Source organism: Battus philenor, unplaced genomic scaffold (assembly GCF_028537555.1).
Source record: "Battus philenor isolate CCGP_79_NKW_IND1 unplaced genomic scaffold, ilBatPhil1.0.hap1 SCAF_1, whole genome shotgun sequence".
NCBI lineage: Eukaryota > Metazoa > Arthropoda > Insecta > Lepidoptera > Papilionidae > Battus > Battus philenor.
In genome coordinates this window covers 16,645,042-16,670,077 of record NW_027181661.1, presented here as the reverse complement: position 1 = coordinate 16,670,077, position 25,036 = coordinate 16,645,042, and positions in this window count along the sequence as shown.

Below are 25,036 nucleotides of genomic sequence, written 5' to 3'. Positions count from 1 at the left end.
TCCCTTCGTTCAAGATCACCAGCTCTGTTTTGCCTAACAAGCTTATACCGCCCCATATCATCACACTCGGGCCACCAAAACGATCAGTACCGTGCATGCATGGTTCAGTAAAACGTTCTCCTTCTCTTCTCCACACACGTACACGTCTGTCATCGCTAAAAAACTTAACTTTACACTCGTCTGAAAAGGGTACTGTCCTCCAATTGTCCATGGTCCAGTCCAAATGCTCACGCGCAAACCTCAAACGTGTTGCCCGGTGAGCCCTTGTTAATTTTAAACGAATAACACACATCCTAGAATGTTGCCCGTCCTCGTGGAGTCGATTCCGAATGGTTTGACCACTAACGCGTGTGCCAGTAGATTGCCTTAGCCCGGATTGCAAGGTCCGGGCTAAGGCAATCTTGTGGTGCGGTTCGTTGTCGTGCGGTCCCGGCGCGCAGTTAATCGAATGTACCGGTCTTCGGGAGCAGTTGTGGCTCGAATTCTTCCTGATCCAGGTCTTCTAGCCACACTACCTGTCTCCTGGAACCGCTCCCATACGTTTGGAATAGCTCGCCGTGACATACCAAGGCGAGATGCAACCGATCTTTGCGATTCTCCCTCTTGAAGTAAGAACTGCCCTTGTCGAATTTTCCACATCCATATGACGACGAGAACCTGGCATTGTAATCGGGAATAATGCCGAAACGAAAAAAACACAGCTAAACAAAGTGTGATCAAAGTATTGCGCTTAAAGCAAGACTGAGAACACAAACGATTGAAAATTTAAGAAATGGATAAATTTAAGCACTTTACTTTTTTGTCTACCCACTTGAAATCAACAAAAAAGTTTTTAAAACATCATTATGAACTAATAAACATGTGTGCTAGAAGTGGTAGTGCTTCATGATGATTACTATATGAGTTATTTATAAACACGATTAGAGACAAAGTTGCGGTGGGCCCTATTTTGTTTTGAGTAGTTTACTTAGGTATATTGTGACAGTTTTCTTCATGCAATTGAATTTAAAGTGAATTGTTATGTCTACACTAAAGATCGAAATTAAAGACCTGTGTATCGCTTTTATTGAACATGGAAAACATATTTCTACAGCAAAGTCTTATTTAGACGACAATTTTAACCTAACCGAAACGCAATTTACTTGTGCAAAATCTAACATTCAAAAATCTTTGTTGCCCAAATTCAGATGCGTATATTTCTAGAAAAAGTTGGTCAAAGACAAGAAAAGTTATAGAATTAGAGGATGAAGCAAAAGAATTGTTATTAGGTAATATTTAGGGAAATGTTTATTTAAACATATTTTTTTTTTATCTATGAATTAGAATATTATTTTGTAATTTTTATAAAGTAAGTTAATAACATATTCACCTATTTAATTATAATTTTCGTATTAAATCACTGTTGTGAGCAACTATTTTTCACTATCAGACATCTTACACGATCGGACATTTATGTTAGGTATTAAATTTTTTTCTGTTGATACATACATGCATACATAGTGAATATATCTAGTTGATAATATAATAACTAATAATTATGATAATTTATTCTTGCTTGTAAAGTTTCGTTTATTCCTATATTATAAACATTTTTTACGTGAATATATTAATTATTTTTAACAATGTAAAATAAATTTCTTATGTTTTAAATCTCTACTTATTCGTCTATTCCTATTTCAAATTTCATGTCAATATTCCTACTAAATTAAAAATTATTGAATTTTGATATGATATTGACCTTATTGCACCATAGTGCGCATCAGGTATATCCTTCTCACTGAAAATATTGACTTATTACTTATGTTATTTTATTTATAGTTTAATTTATATTTATTTAATGTTACGTATATTTTACATAACAGATATAAAATTTTATTTTGTGTATAGTTTTAATTTAAATTCAATTAATAAATGTATAAATTAACATGCGTTTTTACTTTAGGTTTTTAACACTAAACTTCACTACAGTTAGAAATTTACAGGAAATCAATATTAGGTAAGTAGGGGGTCTACCCAACACGAAAAAACATGGCAAGGGGTTTATGAAACAAAAAAGTTTGGGGAACTCTGCTTTACGTAATGTATTGTCCCTACCTCTACTTATTGGTGATGGTTACGTGAATCATCGGAATTGGCGCCGCAGAACCGTAAATTGATATTTCCTGCCTGTTTAACTCGAGGACAAGTGATATAATAAAAAATAATCTAATTTCATTTACCCTTTGACCGTTATTATATGTAATTTATATATCTTGCAAGGACGAACGAAAATTGCGCGATTATCAATCAATTGCAATAACTCTTCGTATTATAAAGACTGTGTTTTTATTGTCAATGTTTGTGTCTGTTTTGCGTAAAAGCGATGCGTAGCCGTTCTCATGATATAACGCACCGTTTTTGCGCAACAATAAATTACACAGCTAACATCGTAGAGAGAATGATATTAGATTGCTGAAAGGCGTTGAAAGCTTAGGAAAATATATTGAAGAAAATTTAATTTGCAACGCAGTATTTTGAACCTTTAAAAAAATTACTGTTTGTAAATAGAACCAGTTTAACAGTTTCTAGCTACTACTTCGAACTATGATCGCGCGGCATCTAAGTTTTCGTCATTTTTCAACAATTGGTCTAAGTACGTCATACTTATTATGGCGCAAGTCTGGACCTAATGTTTCCTAAATAGCTGATAATACGAAAATTCAAGTTCCAGCTAGTATCTAGTCTTGTGCCGTTTATTGACTTTCTATTAGATCTTGCTTGGTTTCGGTTGAAGTTGATGCTGTTAGCCCAGGGGCTTTCACAGCTTCATCGAATATGATCTTAAAAATAAAACGGAAGCTGGACAGACGCATTACAGTTGTACGTTGACATTCGCACGTAGTCAACTACTGTACCCGAATTAAGCTGCGTAGTGTTGATGCGTATGTAGATTTAAACGGCAGCAAGGACGATGGGCGAGCCAAGGATGGATCGGTTAGGGTGCAGGCGACCGTTTGCACCAATTAGTTCGTCAATTGAATTTGAGCTTATGTCGTCGTTTCGGTACTCTGGTCAGTGAGATCAGGTATGCAGAGTTAAGACGATAATTTGTTACCTATATTAAAATGTTTTCCAGGAAAATCTTGTTATCGCTGCTTCCTAAATAAGACTTTTTTATCGTTTATATCGTAGCGAAAGGTTTGATTTATCACTTGATGTTAAGTGATCACATTGCTTTTTTAATTCTTGGAAAACCAACCATAGTTGTCTGGAAACAATGACGACGGTAGGTTGTTCTGCTCCTTGGCTTTTCTCACTGTAAAAGCATTAGCAAAACGCTTAGTGCGGGTGGAAGGAACTACAACCGTTTACGGATTTAGTGTGTCTGTGCATCTTGTAGCCCTATGGAAAGGAAGTAGGTATCACGCGTGTGTCAGCTTTTGATTAATCGTTTATGGAAAGCAATTGGTGTAGGTACAGTCGCATGTGCACTGTGTACCAATCAAGTAAATTTCTGTTAACCAGGTGTGAAGGACACTAACCTTGAATATGAGTGCATTCGTTTATGTTGTTGTTATTTATATAACAATCTTTATGATAGTATAAGTAAAAAGTAACATATATATTTTGCATTAATAAGTTTAAATACATATCGCATGCAATGCACATATTTTATCTTGTTTTTTTTCTTCTTTATATTTATATATAGGGAGATTTTTTGATACTTGCATAAATGGTACCCGTTTTTGGGGACCTACTGTACTTCGCTGTGTCCGCTGTCTTCGCTGTTCGCTTCGCTTACTGTGTGTGTAAGGAGGGACATTATTTACAATACATGTTTTTCAAACTTTTCCTTCGATAATTCCTTAACGTTTATATTTACATTACGCACATATTTAGTAAAAATTATGTAAGTTAGTAACACGTTGACGTCTACGGCTGGATCTGGCTTTTACATGTTGGATGCTGCTTGCATCTCACCTTTTCTGACGACCTTATCAAGGTTGTCCATTCACCTGCAGGTTCTAAAGGCAATCTGAAAAATTACACACATATTGAACTTCAATTGTTTTCCCATCTTTATCAAGCTGGCTTACCAGAAACACATCCTTTTAGCTTTCTTTGATAGTTAAATTTTCTTTGTTCGTTTAATTAAATCCATAGAAAGTTCTACTTGTTTCGCGGTGAAGTTGAACGCTGCATCACCATAATGCACTTCGATGTGACAAATTGATTAAGATGTTCCCTTAATCCATCTTTTTAAATTTACGAAGTCGTCACTTTTGTTAAAACCAATTAAAGTTTATTTCTAAGGTATTAGAATAGTAAGGTAGTAGAATAGTGGCAGTGCGCGTGGCACTTGTACAGGTGATGACCACTGAGACGGAAAGGTTTCAGAGTGACCACGTTCTGGTAGCCATCCCAATAAGTAGATCGACCACATAGTTAGGGTTGTAACTCGCTAGATGCGGGCAGCTTCTGACCGGTCATCATAACTATCCTTGTGATAAAAACTCTGTGTTTGGCACTAATCGGTGTAACGTTACTCCTGAGGATGCCTCGTGGAGGAGTGAAACACGTATTGAGTGACTTAACGGTGGTAGTTGTGTTTCGCATTGCTTGTTGCTTGTTGCACGACTACTGCTGCATAGCGGAAGTAGCTATATATTAGTCCCTTTTCTTACTTAGGATGGAATTCCGCAAAGTAGAGCCTGAATCTATTAGATATCCTTGTGAGTGATCTATGCCTTTGAAAAGAAGATGAAGAAAAGTTACCGTCTCATAGTGATGTTAAATTCATCATAACATTTCACTTCAATGTGACAGATAATATCACCTCGCTGATGGATAGGCTAGATGGTCGCCGAACTTAAAGTAATGCAGGAGGGTTATAGATGTAAGTGCAAATAGAAAGAAATAGACTGAGTATGGCAAAAAATATGATAGATGATATGGTGTTAAAAAAATAAGTAAGAAATAAATAAACACAATTTAAAATGTTAAAATTCTATAATAAAGTAAAGAAATATAAATGAATCAAATTAAACATAATGCCATGTAAAATACTACCTGAAATTATTCGTTGAGAAAGGCAACGTAAGGCGAGGTATGAAAGGGTTACAAAAAAAAAATGATTAGGATATTAATTTTACTCCATCTTTGTATATTATCGAAGTCGCATATTTAGTTGAAAGTAATTAAAGTTTATTTCTTAAATTAGCAGTAATAAATATGCCTGACCACAGACTAAGTGAAAATCTAACAGGACTGATATATATATATATATATATCAGTCCTGTATATAATATATATATATATATACATATATATATATATATATACTACACTATATATATATATATATATAGTGTAGCGCCTGTTAAGGAGCGCTATATATTTTTTTTAAGATTTATTTGTTTAAATAGGATTTAAAAACCAAACTTGAGATTTAAATCATACACTATTAATATTAAATTAAATAATCTTTACGTACTTTATATATTGACGCGTAAATATTTGCTTTTTTGTATTGTAATTGTTATTTTTTTTCTTATCTCACTTTCAAACGTGTGAATAATTTCTTCATATTGAATGAAAATTTGGATAAATAAGTCCGGGAGAAAGTTGTTTCGAATTTTGTATTAAAATTTGTAACATATTTTTTCAATATTTACATTTAACTATAATATTAGTGAGACCCGTAAGGTAATGTCGTTTCTGTCGATATATTTTACAGAAAAACCGATTGATTTGTTACCGCTCCGATATTGTTAATTTATATACTAGATCGCAAAAGGTTGTTGATAACGAATGCGAATATATTGTTGATTGGAAATAAAAACTTGTTAAAAATGTAGTCGTGTGAATTTAACTTAAGAAAGCGACATTACTTTCCGGTCCCCCTAATATATAGATGTCATTTTATTCAATGTCTTCGATTTTTTAATTGATATAGAAGCTCTCTGAGGGTCGGATTAGTGAAACTTTCAATTTATAATTCTTGACAATATAATGCGCTAGAATTCCGAATGTGTTGAGACTATGCTATGCATCTCAGGATCTCATAAGTATTTCTCTAACAATTGCCGTTACACAGGTTTAAAGAAAACAATATCAGAGGTCTAAAATATGCACTACAAGGTCCCTATAAAAGTTACTAAGAAGCCTTTCGATATAAATGAGGCCGTTGCTTATTATAGACTTGATTTTTAGATTGAATTCGATTCGGTATAGCTTACAGTTGCGCGGTAAAGTACAAAGAGCAGCTCTAGGAAAGGCGCGTAACACGAAACCAGGCGAATTGAAACTAACGCTGCTTATGCCATGTCCGGTGCATTTCGCTGATGAAGCACGTGTCGCTGTTATTTTTTCCGCTGAGTGGACGAAGTGTTCAAGTTGCACGGTGCGGCGACAACGCGGCGCCCATACGAGAATACCTTCTGCGTACCCCTGACTAGATTCAGATTTAAATTACGCTGACTTTTTTAAACTAACGGTAATAGAAGCTCATGTTTTCATGCATCCCGGACGCAATACGTGATGTTACCAAGTGATTCCTTTCTTGTAGGTGAATTTCAACACAACTTATATTTTTGTAACTTTATGCTACTATTGTCTATTGCATTTTCTACATTCAGCCTAATAGTTGTTTTGGATGATATAAGGACATGCGTACGGGAACCATGGGCTTGCATATATGAGGGTAGTTCCAAAGATATAGGTTTTGATAGAACATTTTACTGTGGTTATTGAGAAGTTGAAAAACGATGTCTTAATTTCAACGCCTGAAACTAGATATGTATCTATTAAATGCACTTTAAGTATCCTATTTGACTCGAGGGACTGGACTGAGAGTGGACGTAAATGGAATAGAAAATTTGCAATTCCGCTTTAACAAGAGCATTGTCGCACTTTTTGTGGGATATATCTCTATTTGTCATTTGCGTAACCAGCTTCCTATGATCTTTAGGGGTTGGGGATATTGGCAATTTGCACAGGTAATCCCACCAGATCTGTAAACCTAGATATCATCTTCAAGTGGCTATGACATTTTGCATCAGTACGAAAACTCTTTATTTAAGACTCAGATTCTTGAGGCAGGCCGATCCAAACGCAGCATAGTTTCTCGCATCACATGTATAAAAGACCGTTATGGTTTTTTTTTTAGATAGACAATGTCGTGAAATGTGGCTCCTGTGTTGCTTCATGCGATGCACCGAAAACCAAATTGTTTTATAATAAGGAGCTCTTCATCATCCTTGCTGCTGGAAAAAATCCTTTGTATATTCTCCCGTCTAAAAGGCTAATATGATAACAGGACGTTATATTATCTGCGAAGTTTAAAGGTTTCAGGACCTCTATCACTACCTCGCTACTTCACTATTTTGAGAAGAATCCGTTAGTCATAAACGCTTTAACAATAAGAACATTTGTTTTTGGGTTATTGTACCAGGATATTGGCTGAAAGGAACTTGGCGACCTTAGTGGTTATGCTATCGGAGCCCATTTTTTGGCGCACGTGATATGGTTAACGCTTCTTTACTTCTTAATCTACTTTTAGGAGATGAGCAAATCTAACAGTTGGTCAATGAGTTCTCTTGCCTTGAAGTCTGATGTTTGAATCCGAAATTTATGAGCATTAATTCACAATAAAAATCCTCCAGGGCCGTGCAAATGCTTCTACCTTCCACACTCTCGAGCATGACAAGCAAATTATAAAATCATTTGCCACTAGTCAATAACATGCTGCCTCGCTTTTCTCTCCAGTGGTTTTGGCTAAATAAAGGGATGGAAGGCCCCGCTATTTGACAGATGTATTGCTGTAGTAATGTTAACCAGGTAGTAACGGACCATGTCAAATTTCGTCCTTCTTTAGCGGCCTTGAGTTAGATTATTAAACAGGTATTATCGACGAGTGACAGCCTCCATGGGAGGATCTGAGTGCCAGGTAACACTATGGAATGTCCAACAAACTTTTATTTAAATAATACAGTGAGCTTTGCTTTTTAAATCAATATTTGGGATAAGCGCCATCTGTATTCTGTTTCCTTAAACGCGCGAAATCTTCGGATGACAATAGGGCACAAAATATTATGCTAACTACAAAAGTTGTTGCGGTCAACAATAGATGGCTCTGTCCTCGCTCGCTTGGATCGTAAAGCTCACTTTTATTAAACTGATATTTACACAATTACGAAAGATTTTTTGATAGATAGATGTACTATATTGTTAAAAAATGTCACATAATTACAGTTTACCATTTGCCGCAAAGCAATAATAAAGATGGTTAAAATATTGTGACTCAGGCATAGGAACTATACTTGACATTCAAAAATTTAATGCGATTAGGTACTGATATTTCAAATTTACGGATCGACACTTAACTGCATATACAGAGTCATTCGTATGTCTATAAAGTGCGGCCTGTGCAAATGTTATGACAAATTTGGATAAAAAATTATTTAATTTTTTGAAGCCCGTTTCAAAGTTTGTTATAGTGAGAAAATAGCCATATAATTAAACATTCGATATATACGTTTAACCACTAACAACTATTCGTTTAGTGAATCTGATTTACAATATTTATATTAATATTTGTATGTTGAGTCACAGGCGTGTAAGTAGACGCTAAAATTAAAAATTATATTACCGCCATCTAGTGGCACCTTGAAACTATAATTTAATATTTTAACGTCTTTGAGTCGTGCGAATTCTCTAAGAAATCTGTCTCCGCTAGATGGAGTAACTGTTTAGTTTAACGGCATAAGACGTAACAATTAATTTATATGTACGTTTCATATTTAATTTTTGATAATTATATAACTGTTGTAAGGTTAATATTATAAAAACAGAAATATGGGGACTATTTTGTGTATGTTTCAAATGTCTACCCTTGTTAATTTTATAACACGTTACACCCGACTGGAACAGTTGAACGTTTTAGTTTAAACAAGGAGGCGGCGGATATGATCTTGGGTTTGGCGGTTTAAAACCCACGCCAGTAAGGTGCCGGTTCAAATCGAAAATGTAAGTCACTTTAGGGTCCTTACGGTCATTTTATTAAAGTACGCTGAACAAGTTTAAAAAACAATTTGAAATGACTCGTCACGTAACTTCCCTTTTTGTTCATTTAAAAGTCTAATGTCTTAAATATTTATATAGTGTTCAGAGTTCTAAGCCGGCATTTGATTAGTATCAGTAGTTATGTTCCGAATCCCATGAAAAACTCCTTATATGCGGGTAGATGGGCGCGGGAGTGTATCAAGCCGTAAAGAATATTGTTGGCGACTGACTTTGGTCATTTAAAACCTCTTTATATTTTTATTTGTTTTTTATACTTTTTATGTTGACAATTTGTGTCGCGATGCAACTTCTGCATAGTCGTTTGTTTTCTGTCTATTGTTACGTAGTTTTGTTAAATTATAATTAAATCACCACAACCATTTTAATTTATTTAATCCGTTTATCCAGTCCACACGCTCGCCAACAAGTATTAAAACAACTTTTTTCTTTTCACAGTGCCCGGTGACGTCAGCAAGGTGTCCACTTAGTAAGCTTTTTGTCAAACCTCCTTACATCGTCAAAACTTACTCATGTACCTTAACTTCTACAACAAGGGAATTAAAAAAGAGAGCTTAAAGATATATTAAAAAATTATAACTTGCTTGCAGTAAAAAGTATTGCATTGAATGAAAGTGACGAAATTTGTCTTTTTAAGTTAGCATTGAACTTGACCTAAATTCAAGTAAGCAAAAAAATATTTCAATACGTTATATTATTTATTATTATTGCAAAAGTTTCCATATTTATAGACTGCAAACATCGCAAAAGTAGTGAGTCAAATTGTATTACACAAAATTAAAAGTCAAAAGGATTTTTAATTTTTTTTTTATAAATTCAGGTATCCCTTATAAATTTAAGTTAGTTAAAGTTTTCCACGTCTGAGACACTTAGGTTATTCCATCATCTAAGCCGAAGGATGTCCACAACTGGACATAGGCCTCATCCATGGTGCTCTAACAGGAAAATTAAAACAATAAAAAAAAATATTAAAAATGTAATATCATGAAAAATGTGAATAGAAGGCTATAATACAGAATGTAAATAAAAGTTATACGAATGAAACATATCGTGAAGTAAGGAAAGAAAAGAAAAGAAAAATAAAGAATATAATAGTAAAAAAATATTTCATAATGGAATCGGGCGTTATTTTGCGGAAGTCCATCCTAAGTAAGAAAAAGACCAAGAATTAGCCACTTCCGCACATGCAGTGGTAGTCGTGCAACAAAGTGCACCGCTCGCAAGCCCGCTGATAAATGCGGATGCGGCAAACAATGCGAATTACACAACTGTCACCGTTAAATCACTCAACACGTGTTTCATCCCCTTCACGGAGCATCCTCAGGAGTTATGTTACACCGATTAGTGCTAAACACAGAGTCTCTATATGAAATACTATGAAATATTTCATAAGTCAAGCGCTTGTCATAGATTACGAGAGGAGAATAAGAGGCCAAAAAAATAACCAGTTGGAAGCTGAATTCAGCTTTCGAAGATCTTAAAAAGTTTATCTGTCCAATTTGTGGATGATGTCTTACGATTCCTGATCCTAGTTTTGGGTAGAACCTTAAGGGCTAACGTGGCTTGCCCACTAACAGTTCAACCAGCCAATCCACTGGCCTATGTCGGTTACCTTGGTTTCGGTGCGGACTTCTCACGCATCTTTGAGTCCAAATGATTGAAAATAAAACAAAATCAAAAAAATACTTAACGTGCAGTTATTTTAGATCAGTAGTACAGCGAAACGCTACATCTGGGCCAGCTTTTTAAATATGTAAAAGCTCGTAAAAGTTCCGCCGGTGTACCGCTATTAAGCTGCAGCTGCCGAGGAGTAAAGTCTTTTTAAACAAGCGCGAATTGCTTTTGATCGCTTTCAAAGCAGTTTCGTTTTCAGTTGATACCTCTGCTCTTGACCGTCAAGTCTGTTTACGCTTACGTTTTCTATTCCTTCACCGAGCGAAAGATTTTAAACTACTTAAAGTTTAGTTTAAAGTTCTCGACACCCGTATGTCTGAGAAAAGAAAAGTTTCCTTTAAGAAATTGTGTTCCTGCAGTTCAGGTAGCTAAGAGTTTATTAGTTATCAGACACCAGCCTCCTGGGTCGGAGTATTTTCATTTAAATATGACATGCGAAACATTACCATATATAACAAGTTTCGTGCGCGCGGTCTTTGATCCTGGTGACTCGAGGGTTCTTAAACGGTATAACACGCGTTATCGTCGGGGCGCGGGCGGCACGGAAGACGTTGTAATTTCGTTTCCATATCTGAAGAAAGGCGGTATTGGATCGCAGACGGCAGGAGGCGGGCGCGACGGCCACTTTGTCGACCTCGGATCCGTGGGAAATTGGATCGAACTCCGGGCCCTTCCGATGTCTCCGACGCGACAGACTACCAGACGCATAGAACGCTCGATAACGACATTTATTATAAATCTAACATTGAATTGCAAAATACTTGCGTAACATTATACAGTTTTAACTTGAATCGCATTACATTTTAATGAATTGGTTTTGTCAGCTAAGCAAAATTATGTGTCGATTGCAAAAAATAGTTGTTTTTCTTGCAAATTACTGCTTTGGTGAGCGACATTACGGCCGAAAGGTGTCCGGTTTGTGGAGCGAATGAATCAAACACCGCCGACACCTAACGTTTAGTGTTACAAGGTGAACTAAGTTAGACCAGCTACCTATTGTTATGGGAAGCATCTATCGATTATATTCAACTTATACTATGGTTGGCTATTATAATTGTAGTGTTGAAGTTGGATAGCAGTTTGGCTTTGCTGTGATGTTTACCAACAGCCAGACTTGAAGACAAACGCTTCATTTGTCTACATCTACCAGATGATCGAAGATGAAAAATCGACTCAAGTTTTGGAATCTAGCAGCAAGGTTTCAGATCAAGTCAGGGTTCACATAATTTCCTAGACCTGAAAGCTTTCCATAGACCACTATCGTGTCTACGGCGATAGGAGGAAATTTGATTATTAAGGAGGGCAATAAAACTGAACTCGACACGACTTTAACCCTTTCGCTTTAATATATTATGTATTTACATAGGGAAGCGTATGAAATTTAAAAAGGCTTAGATGGAGCATGACATAAAAAAGTTTGGGAAACAATGGCATATACATTTATCTGCAGCATGAGACTGCGTGTGTGTAGACGCGGCCTTACTCCATTCATCTATACGCGGGAGTATGGACAACGAAGTTTCGGAGACATACGTAACAACATAACTTTATATATCATTAAAACAAACAACTGTTCGATATTCTTTAGTGCCAGTAAATATTTGTAAAGGCGAAGTATATAAAATAAAGAGTTTATCGAACAAAACTTATGTAAGGAATATACTTATGTAAGGAATTGTTAAATATACAATAAATACAGCTTGAGTAATAATTTTTACAAATATGTTTACAAATAAACTGTGGGTTAATTTTTTGTGAGCTCTTCATTTATCAGAACGCACAGGATCACCGAGGATCAGGAGTACTACTAATAGTACAACTCCTAAGAGTTAAATGATTCTAGTATACCTGTACTATGTTCTTATGATATTCTTTTCTTTTTTAAACAGGGACACCATTTTTACAATTAATGATATTTCACTAAATATTATTACAGACATATTCCTCTCTTGTCTTTGTTAATACCGTTCTTTAGTCGTACTCTTAAAGTGACTCAATGTGAAGAATAATACGAATGATTGTATATAATTTGCTATAAACAAAAGCCCTAACGAGTATCATAATTTGCAAACAAAGTATTATTATCTTAATGATTCACTTGCTCTTATTACTTGTTTTTTTATATAAAATGTTCAGTTACTTCACAATCTACGATAGGAATAATAAACAGGCTACTTCAAGATTAACTTTTTATACCTAAATATGTTAGCTATTATTTATATGTATACAGAGGGATGTATGTAAAAGTTTTAAATGTCAATAAATAAAAAAAAACATGTCAATAAATGTAAAAAAAGTGGTACTTTTAGGCTTTAAAATATTGTAAACAGATATCGTAAGATCTATCAGGCAATGTCAGTCTCATGAGAATTTCCACTGTTTTTTCCAATGGCCCAACCTCGTCGATACAGAGGCACGGTACAGTAATTTCTGTACTAGTCTCGAAGTGTACATAAAACTTAATCATCTTAAATCATCATTATCACCACCATAAGGTAACTACTCAGGTCCACTCAGTTCGGGTTAACTTGTGAAGCAGCGTATGACTTAGAAAACAATACGCAAACTAAACAAGAGATTTGCCCATGTGACGACTCCATAGTAAAGACTTAATCACTTACTCAGACACTGCTCCCGATTTGCATCCAAAAAACGTAACCACGCGACCTTATGTGAAAACCTTAATATACCTCCGTTCAGCTTACCGGACCGTCTCAAGAAAAAATCTACAGCAGAATCTTTTGATGAGTTGGTCCGGCACTTGGCATTTAACGGTCTGTAGCGCTTTGGCAGCGACTTGAAATAAAACAATGTAGCAACTAATATGTAATTGAGTATTCAAAATTGTATAGTTAATATATATAAATTTTAGCTGTTTTTACCCGTAAGAGAAAATTGTGTAAGAAAAATTGTAAAAAAATATAAAACGCTGTCGTGCCTCGCAGCTGGGAGAAGAAAGATCCGTATCAAATAGCGGCAACCCTCACCCAACTGTCTGCGTTTAGTTTAAGCGAAAAATAAATATTGTAAAAAAAAACATTAGCGATACAAATTAGTATTAAGAAAAAAAAAACTTTCATTTCTCAGGCATTCGATTTAGTAAGTATCCTAAGAATAACAAATAATGAGCTTATGCTGCATTTCTAACTAGAGTCTGGAGGTATCGCTGCCTTTAAGAATATTTTGCTAGACTTACGGAATGCTAAAATGATTTCTTAAGGAATAGCTATATAAGAACACAGAAATCGATATTTAATGTAGTTAAACATATTTATATTATAAATACATATTTATGTAGTAAATGTTAGCGAGCCTGTGAACTGAATAAATGAATTAGATAAATAAAAATAACGGTAATTATTTAATTATAATTTTACAATACTACGTAATTGTAATATTATTATATTATACATAACGATATACCGACAGAACAAACGAACAAGCTAAAATAGCATCGCGACACAAACTGTCAATATGAAAGTATTAAAACAAAAAATATATAAAGAGGTTTTATATGACCAAGTAAAATAAAAAAGTTGTTTTTTTTTCGAAAAAAAATGAAATTTTACTAATTTATGTATTCGTTTTTATAATTAAAATATTAAATTAATACATGAAACGATCTATTATAATTTAGTTTACTTTTATCTGTGACAAGTCAGTAGTAGCATTTGGCAATGCGAAGTCTGAAATCTGGTTAGTAATATTTTTTACGTCATTATCCTATTGAATTTTGTTAAACGTATTCTGTGATATGTTTTATTGCATTTTACCAATAATTTGAATTGGATATCGAAGAAGAGTACACACATTTAGAGATTATTAACTTGATTTTAAAACGTGTGACGTCGCCTGGGTCCGCAAGTGATGTCCTTGCGTATTGTCCCCGCACCCCATGACGCGCTCGCGGGCAATCGATGTCTCCTCGCTGTAACGGACGTTAGCTTGCGTTCGAATTTTGAACACCGTTCCATGTCACGTTTACGTTACAAACACAAACGCCTTTTTACTAGAAACATTTTAATCTTTCCTTGTATCATTTAGTTACTTTATAAAATAAATATGGCATGACATTGCTATTTATATATATAAAACTAGACGTATACCCGCACGCTTCGCGAATTTAATGAACACCCTCTCAACCACCCACGCGGGTGGAATTTCGTGAAATCCGTTCTTATCTCATCTTTACTTCGCGAACGGAATATTCCTACGAAATATCTTCAAATTTAGAGGATTATAATTTTCATGAAATTTGATCTTGAACACTTGCTTTCGAACTTCAAATTTTCAGAGATATATTCGAGTAAATATAGATGTAAATCATATATATACATTATGATTTCTTATAGGTCTAAAACAGAGTTCCTCAAATTTTTTTGTGTCGTAGACCCTTTGCCATGTTTTTCCGTGTTGGGTAGACCCTACTTACCTGATATTGATTTCCTGTAAATTTAATGTTTAGTGTTAAAAACTTAAAGTAAAAACACATGTTAATTTATACATTTATTAATTGAATTTAAATTAAAACTACTCAAAATAAAATTTTGTATCTGTTATGTAAAATATACGTAACATTAGAAACAAAATTTTTCGCTGACGTAGACCCCTTGCAAGTTGTCATAGACCCCTAGGAGTCGATATAGACCACTTTGGGAATCACTGGTCTAAAAGAAGAGAATAAATATATAGCTCATTTGCTGTCAAATTACGTACAGTATATCCTATGCAAAATCAATATCAATGATTTCAGAAATAATACGTTATGGTAATATAGTATAAAAAAATTGTTCCACATTCGAACTAATAATGTTAAATTTAATTGTTGTTTAATATTTGTTTTTGCAGACTTAATGCTGCCTGGTGTTATTAGCTAGTTACATTTCAATATAAAAATAAATATTTCAATAGAAATTTTTCTACATTATTAGGTCATTAGAAATAATTGTAAAACCTGTCAAATGAGCTTCACCATTTTAAAGGTTTTATTCGTATAATCAATGTCCGTGTACGTAGAAATATAAAAATATTCGGAAATATTCTACTTATCTTCAGATGTATGACAGTCTACCTATAGAGCAGAAGGCGGGGCATCATATCTGCTAACTTACACTCTCTGGTGGTTCTAGAATGTGGTTCTTCTAGAACCGGCCGAATCTCCCGAGGTTTTCCACCCATGGTTCAAACACCTGCACTCCTCACAGAGTGTGAAAGACACTATGGAATACAGTAACCTTCCTTAATACATCACCAAATCAAAAAAGGAAAAAAAATACATAACCTGGTGATCAAGCGTCTCCTTACGGAACGCTACTTTTGCAACTTTTGCTATATATACCTTGTACATTGTACCTTTGTGTATATTGTACCTTTTTTTAGATTTACTAAACTAGGTCTTAAATATAAGACATCACTTATATAGAATTGAGCAAATATTAAAGAAAAAATATAACAATCTGGTCTATGTACTTTTCTAAGTTAATACATAATAGACTGTGATCACGTTAACCCAAGATATTCTATGGTAGTTTAGGACTCCCACCTTAGCAACAAAATAACACAATGTATGAAGCTATTTGGCAAGTGTGTGTTACTGGTGATGACATATGAATCACAGACAGGAATTATAAAAAGCTTTAAGATCACCGTGAGCAATGGTGATGGTGATGCTGTATTTGCTGCGAGATCCAATCAGAAATGAGAAGGTCCACAAAAGAACCAAGGACACAGATGTAGCACGAGAAATTGCTCGTCTAGACCCTAGGTGGGGTACATCGTTCGTGCCATAGACGGTCGTTTAAGCCGATATACGGATCCTAAACGATGACCTTATAATAAAGCTCAAGATCATCTAAAGAGTAAAGGAGAAGGCTTTCGCTACGAGATCGAATCGAAAATGAGCAGAAGTCAGATATCTAAGTAGCTTGAAGAGCCGACCAAGATCTAATAGACGCGGTGTCGATAGCGCTCACACTAGGTATATCGAAGGCATGGTGGCAATCATGGGAAGTCGCTTGATGAGCGCCGCGAAGATCCGCTCATTTTTCATCGCGTTCATTGTAACAGAACTTCTTATCCACAGGGTCTCGTCATGGATATACGTCTGAAGGTAATCACGTTATTTTCCATCAGAAATTTTCCATTGTTTAATTCGCAGATGCTGCGTTCTTAAGGCTCGTTCGAACGCTCTGGAATAAACTCCAAATCTGTCCTTTACGGCAGCAACTATGTTCTACAATATCATCACACCAGAAGCGACTCCCGGGCTTGATAAATATCTGTGTAGATGGCAATTTGCTACAGCTGCCGATGAATTAGGGTCTTAACAAATTGGCGAGAAAAGTTTTTCCTCGAAGCAAAAGCTTGTGATCGGCGCTATTAGTGTTTTTCTTATCGCAACTGATTTGATTTGAATGCAGATGCAAAAGACACAATGTTTTAGTGGCGATCACACAAAACGTGCGGGAGCGGGAGAGCGGAAGAGGTGCTGTATACTCGGAGGTGATGTATACTCCGGTGTCTCTCCAGGGGGTTTGTTTGCTGATAACATCAGGTACGTAGAGCACATGTTTATCGAAGTAGTGAAGGAGCGCCGCGGTCTGCGCTAATTCCGCGGACGTGAGCGGCGCGCGGACGTGCTCGGGCCGGAGCGTCCAGGCTTACGCGGGGCTCTTTGGCGCAGCTATGTAATTGGTAGCAGCCGTTTCGCGGCCTCTTGGACACGCTCGCTGCAACGCCGCTGTAAGCTCGGCACGGCTCGGTCGATGCGCGACGCTGGAGCACGTCGCCGGACAGTTGCGATGCTATTGTCTTTATGTTGGGAGAGCATGTCTCCCGCCCCGCAAACATCACCTTTATTGTGTCTCCGTTAGAGTCCGCCGTTGGTTCGCGACGCACGCCCGCCTGCCTGCCGCCCATTGTCGTGAAGCACTCGCCCGCCCCTCGGCAACCCGACGCTAAATTCCCCCCTCCCCCCCACGCTGCCCGCGTGTGTAACCTCGTTGCTTTGTTGTTTATTTATTAAAAGTTTTGTGCGTCCCACTTTCACCCATATCGATCAGGGCTGCCATTAAAAATTTACGATTAGCCGACTCGCGTGGCGGCGAACTATCTGCTTACGTACAAGGACTGACTGACAGTAGCGGTGCTGAGCTAGCCCTATGAGCCGATCGGGGCATAGGTCGTCGATTGTGGCACTTGAGTGAAAGCTTTATGTGGAAACTTCGAACCCAACTCCACGCTGAGCGTTCCATCGTTCGCGCACACAAACGCACGACGCATAAAGACTAGGAAATTAACAGGAACTGTATCAGAGATCAATTATTTTCTATTTTATTTTAGCAAGGCTAGATTAGCATCGACACATCAACTTCTATACCAGTTCCACGAGACTAAAAACATCTTCTGATAGAATATCGAAACCCAGAGCTATTGCTGGTGATCTCAAAGAGAGATCAGGGTGGGAAATACCTGGGTCCTTTGTTTGCACTCCTAGGCTATCTAACACAGGATACAAGATCTAACATATGAGCTCGGCAATGGTACTACCGTCTATAATACAACTTACATGGAGCCGAGAATCAGATTTTTGGGAATAGGTTTATCAAAGCCTTCAATATATTCCTATGCATGCTTAGACCCTTCTTTTTTCTATATAGTGTTAAAATTATTAAATATAGGAAAAGCATAGTACTAGTATCATTACGAAATCTCCATTTTCATAACCGTGTCACTTATACCAAAGATCAACGTTGGGTTTGTGTAAGTGTCATGGTATGTGGTTGTTATATACAAGCCGTAAACAGGACTGGACAGACACCCGTACTTTAATCGCCGAGCAAACGTTTCCATATCTTAGAATTTGTGTACTCCAGGGCTCCTGACTCTCATTCTTACTCTTTTTCTCTTACTTGCTTTATACCAGCGACTTCTCTAAACAACTCAAGGTCAACTTGATATTGATGACCATTAAAAATGTTGTGTCTGTGAATGTAACCTATTGGACGTAGAAAGTTGAAGAGTAGAAATTCGGTATATTCTTCTGTACCATTGCTTTGAAAGGTTCAATATTTGTTATGGATCAAATACAGAATTGAAATTATAGCCAGCGATGGTTTCAACTCCGTTCTGACGACCCAGACGCCAAAGATAAATACAAACTTATAGAGAAATTGACGAAAATATTTTTTAAATCTTTTAGATTGTTATGCCAGACTTAAAACCGTTTGAAATAATTTACTTTAGACTGCTCTCAAGAACCACAAGAATCTTTAAGAGCGTATGAAAGTACAGACTTTCATACGCTCTTAAAGATTCCTAAAAGCAAATCACAGGATTTGCTGACGTGGAATAATCGAAGCATTTTTTGTATCAAACGTTGTGTTTGTGGGTGAAAAATACAAAAACGGTTTCAAGATTCAAGACCTTTAAGTTCTTTCATTAGACAAGACTAAGAAATCACGAAGGGTCGTAGAATTAATAAATGTCTAAAAATGAACAATTTTTTCACATCGATCGTCAAAATAAATAAATAAAACTCGCGGAACGTCAGACTTCATCTAGTATTACAGAAACGATAGTCTTCGATTTTCTTCGTTGGGTATCGGTTATAATGCAATTTAATGGCCGGGAAACTTAATAAGCCGTACCGGCCGCGCTCGGGTCAAATTCATCTTTCCTTCAGAGCTCGACTTCGATCGAAGGCGGGCGCGGTGGGGTTGAGGGTGGGACATCGGGCGAGAATGTGTGGTCACCACCCCAGCGCTGCATTCAGCGGCGCCCGGTGATACCGCGAGCTCACAGGCACGCGAGGAACTTTCCAATATGTTTAGTATTTGTCACGTGCCTGTCTGTTTACACGGATAAATAGTTCTGCGGGAACTGACGCGCGGCTGCGAACAACTTGTTTCGTTATTAAAAGCCCGCGAGGTTATTACAGACGTGACGATATGTCGGGTGCATCTGCACTTGATAACTTCCATTCCGCCGCGCATCTGTATGACGAGCATCCGCGGTCCCGCCCAACGGCTTTGTGGAATTACTTAATTCACAAATAAAGATTCAAACGTTTTTTTTTTTTTTAATTAATGAAGATTCCTATCTCTATTTCTCTTAAATTTAACAGTTTATTTTGTAAGTAACAGTAAACGCTTTTATAATAAATGTAATCCATCTAAAATAACTAGCAAAAAACATAAAAAAAACTATTAAATATGTGTACAGGCTTACTACAATGTAAATGATTTTTAAATGTTGAAACAGTTGGGGAATAAAGAAGTTTGAGACGAATTTGTTGAGAGCTCTTTTCCGTTCAGGACACTTTCGTAACACTCGTAGCTTTGTTTTAACTCGAAATGTCTTTATCGGGGAGTTTCATTTGATTATAGTTTGAGTCGAATTGCATTCTTTTCGCTAGTGGGAAATATTATAAATAAATTAATATAAATCGGTTGCTTAACCGGTAACCAATTTGGAGATTAGTTTTCTTTAAAAATTTAATACTCGTAATGAAAAAGGTTTACAGTTATTCTGTTTTTCAGATCGTATTAGTGTGAGTGGAATAAAAATGATGAACTCAGCGAGCCAGAGCTCTGTAAATAATCAGGGGCAATGGTGTATTGTTGAAAGCGAGACAAAAGAATATTAAGCTCAATAAAAATAACTTTAGTATACGAAATAAGAAATAGTTTAAGAAGGTAGTTTATACGCGACGAAAACAAAACAAGTATTAAATTCCATAATAAGGAATATACGATGGTGACGACATTTCTTCGGTCGAAACATTCGAAATATATTGTAAGAGAGGTCCAGAGAGATTTTACGACTCAAGAAATGTGTTCTTTAATAAAAAAATATATGTAGTTGCATCTTAGATGTGGAACAGCCTTTATCATTCTTGAAATAAGGTTATTGCATTATTTCTCGAAGATCGAAAGCTCTGCTTTCACGAACTATATATTAATTGCTTTCAAGAGTTGAGCCCGCGCCGGCCGCCGCGCCAGTGCCGCTAACTTCATTAAACTGAAGTGCGAAACCTTCGACGGAGGTTGTATCGGGGGGATCTTTTCATGTACTACATTTTCATTTTAATTTCCTTTGCGTTTCGATTCTATTATGTTTTTTTTTGTACCGATAACTTGCGAACGTACTCAATCCGAGTCGAATATTTTTTTAAAAGTTATGTATTGAAAATGTTTTATGATATTACAGATAAAAACTTTATGCGAAGGCGATCCTTTTTTAATTCAAATTCACAGTAATTATTAAAATAACTTATCTTTGGAGGTGCTATGTGATCTAAGCATGTCCTGGCATAGTCTATTACTAATTGAATAGACACTGGGATTTTGTTGAACCCAATGAGAGATGATTTCCGAGACAAAATGACTCTAGTATCATTTCAGACCTCACAGTACGCCGAGATCAGTAAAGTGCGGGGCCACGACACGAATGGATAATATATTCTTTTTCTTACCGTATAAAAAAAGAAAGTATCGAACTTCGCACCGACATATATAAGGCAGCACTCACAGACGCTGGTCAGATGCTCCCTACAACAAGGGTCGACGGCAGGTTGATATTTGACTTTCTCAGAATCTTTGAAAACACGATGACACCTTACATCTACGACCAGTGTGCACGTGAAGCTTATCGACACGAGACGTTATTGCGTAGATGTTATATTGGACGGTAGAACAATTGAATTCATTTTTTATATATTATCTTTATATCAGCTAATATACACCCCGCTGCAAAGCATAGGTCTTGCATACCGATATAAATATAATACTTTACAGGAAAAGCCGACGCACATATCTCTCTTCTTTTTGTCTTTTCAACTGACGGAGGCCCACTGCAAGGCATGGACATCGCCGTAAGATCGCCAGGATGATTGGCCCTACGCTGTCTGAATCCAGCGACTACTCGCTACCTTAACTATATGTCGATGGTCCACCTAGAGGTCTGCCCACGCCACGTCCACCAGCTCATGGTCGCACGAGTTGATTGCACGAGCTATATGCTCCGCCTACTACCACTCCAGACTACTGCACAGATACTAGCCTATAACCTAAGCATGGCAATTAAGAGAAGAGATGACGAAGCGGTCGCACGAACCGTAATTTTAAAAAACGAACATTATGAACAAATAAATTGGTGTCTTGTTTTATTTAAGAACCTTACCTTTTCAGCTAGGACGGTGATTCCCAAAGTGGTCTATATCGACCCCTAAGAGTCTACGTCAGCGAAAAAAAATTTGGGGGTCCATGAAATGAAAATGAGGTCCACAGACTGGACATCATTAGCCGAGGAGATTTAAGATTAACCCTTACAAAATTGACACCAAATGTTGATATTTATTATTAAAGCATCAGGTTCATCCTTCTCACTAAAAATATTGACTTATTGCTTATGTTATATTATTTATAGTTTATTTAATGTTACGTATATTTTACATAACAGATACAAAATTTTATTTTGAGTAGTTTTAATTTAAATTAAATTAATAAATGTATAAATTAACATGTGTTTTTACTTTAAGTTTTTAACATTAAACATTAAATTTACAGGAAATCAATATCAGGTAAGTAGGGGGTCTACCCAACACGGACAAACATGGCAAGGGGTCTACGACACAAAAAAGTTTGGGGAACTCTGAGCTAGGAAATAGTTTATGAGACTTTATAAATATGCCATACAGAAAAGGGAGCTAAAGCAAATCGGAAATATTAAATGTAATTGTAAGAAATTACCTTTACACAGACGCTAATGTCTGTGGAATATGAAAAAAAGTAACAGGAACATCTGAAAAATAAAAACTCTTCGAACGTATATTTGCGTATAAGCGCTTTTAAGTTATTTTTATAAAGAAATCTTGAAAATTTGACGCCACGCCTCGTGTTCCGGTCTGTCTGTAGCGAAGCTAGTCAGCCGCACGGAGATGACTCTCGTCAACCCCCGGATGTTCCTCAGCCACGACCTTATTTCCGTTCAACGCAACGTAAATGTAAACAACGTTCCACAGTTCTGTACCCGTTGTGGAATTTTTTTAGTTCGCACCGGAAACAGTTTCGACACCGGACACCACATAAGTCTTTTAATATTGGACTTTAGACCTCGTGTATGCAACGATTCGACATTTGTCGTTATGATGTCGGTATTTTTTAAATTATGAATAACAATGGCAACTAAATTTCGGAATCAGTTTTTAAAATAGTTCGTAGGCATTTCGGTAAAATATATCGCAACACTTTTATTTATTCGTCAAGATGGCGACAAGGGCTATTTAAGGCAGAGGGCTAGTAGGATATTGCTGTTCCGGCGCCTTTAAAACATTGCAAATGTAGTAATTAGAAATGTGAAACAATTAATAATAAATAATAATGCTTTATTTCATTTCATACAAATGACATAAAATTAGTAATTTTAAATTTTCGTTTATATTTTTAATAATTTTGTATTAAGTTTGTATGGACCCCCTTAGGGTTAAAGCCTTCTCTGATGCTTTTCATTTTTCCCTATCTTTGGCAACTAGGATCCACCTGTGACCTGCCGTAGCCACTACCTTGTCAGCCCATCTGGCATTAGGTCTGCCCGCTCTGGTACCTCGTGGTCCCGTCAATTTTATAACACTGTGTCCAGCTGTTATCAGCAAACCACTTTCTTTGGAAGGAATAGGTAAATGCGTGTGTTATACATGTTTTTTTTGCGAATGGCTGTGTTCCTTATTTTGTCTTTTAATTTGATATCCAAGTAGTTTCTCTCCATTCTTCTCTGAGTGGTCTGTATTTAGTTAGTAACCTTGTGAAACAATTATTATTCATTAAATTGCAATTATTAATTAATATTAATTGTAGCGCAAAATTGTTTCAGTGGAATTTATTTGTACATACAAGAATGGGAATTTAAAACAGTATGTTACGCTGAAGAATGTACAAATTAATAAAATTGCGTTCGGAAAGTGGAGGTATCCAAACTTCGCTATAACCTCCAACATTACATTAATCCGTGAGATACAAAGTTACGAAGGTTTTATCAAAAATACCAACATGTAAATTTGCGGTAGTCCCGTCAATATATCCTTTCTCAGCGCGCCGGGTCGTAATGGAATGAGCGTGGGCGTTTATTGGAAGCCTTTTGCCCGCGGCTTTCAGTGAAAAGTGCGCAGGCGAGGGAAATACTTTTCGACGGCACTCGGCGAAGCGTAGTTCATGTTTTAAATGCATTAATAGCTTTTTAAACCATCGCCATTTACGACACAGAAAGGCACTAAAAACTTAAAGTGCACGTAAACTAATTTTGTTATTGGGAGAGCTATCTCTCCATTTTCAATGCTTTCTATGCTTGCAGGTATACGGTACTGTTCACAGACTCAAGAAGACTTTTAGATTGTTAAATTATATGTTTATTTACTTATTCATCAAATAAAAAATACTAAATCTCAACACAAATTTGAAGCCGAAGCGCTCTTCAGCTGTACATTTGTCTGGAATTATAGTTTTACTGTCGACCTGTTGATCTCATTGTTTATAGTTAGTGACGTCCAGTACAATTTCGACAAAAACTTGGTTCGACAACATCGTTCGTAAGGTATAGGCCTGTTCCAAAAATCGTCTTAACTATATCGTCGGTTCGACAGCTATAGAACTGCTTAAACCTGCCGCCGCAAGCCTCTGTTTGGTGTATCCTTAAAGTTATCGTTAGACACTGGATACAGGCCACTTCCAACAGGTCCTATATATCTATAAGTAAGGCCTATATTCAACTGTGAACATACTGCAGATAACATTTTAATGCTGATGATCAGTCACGCTCCTTACGGAAAAACTTTGCAGGACGTAGTATCGTCAATATTTTTTCTTGTTTTAAATGTATATATTTTTTTTCTTTATGTACACGTTAAGTACGTGGTATTTCTCACTTCTACTGTTTCCATACTATGGTTGTCTGGAATAAATTTCCTCGTGCGATAAGACCGCCCATTTTTTTTGTCTTTACAATTATGCAATTATGTATATATTTTCTAGCGTGTACGTAAGAGTTTTATATAGATAAATAAATATTTCATTTAGTTCACAAAGCCAACACTCTGTTTAGCCGATTGTTTTATGAATCTTTTATTCAAACTACACCTGGTTCTAACTAAACTTTGACGACACTCTCGTAAATCTTTGATACTTTGGTAGTGATTGTGAAGTATCTTCTTTGCATTGATTATACAGAGTGGTCAAAGTGATTAATAAAAACACAACGACTTGAATTAAAGAAAGAGGTCACTTGGTCACATCATATTTATATTTCAGTA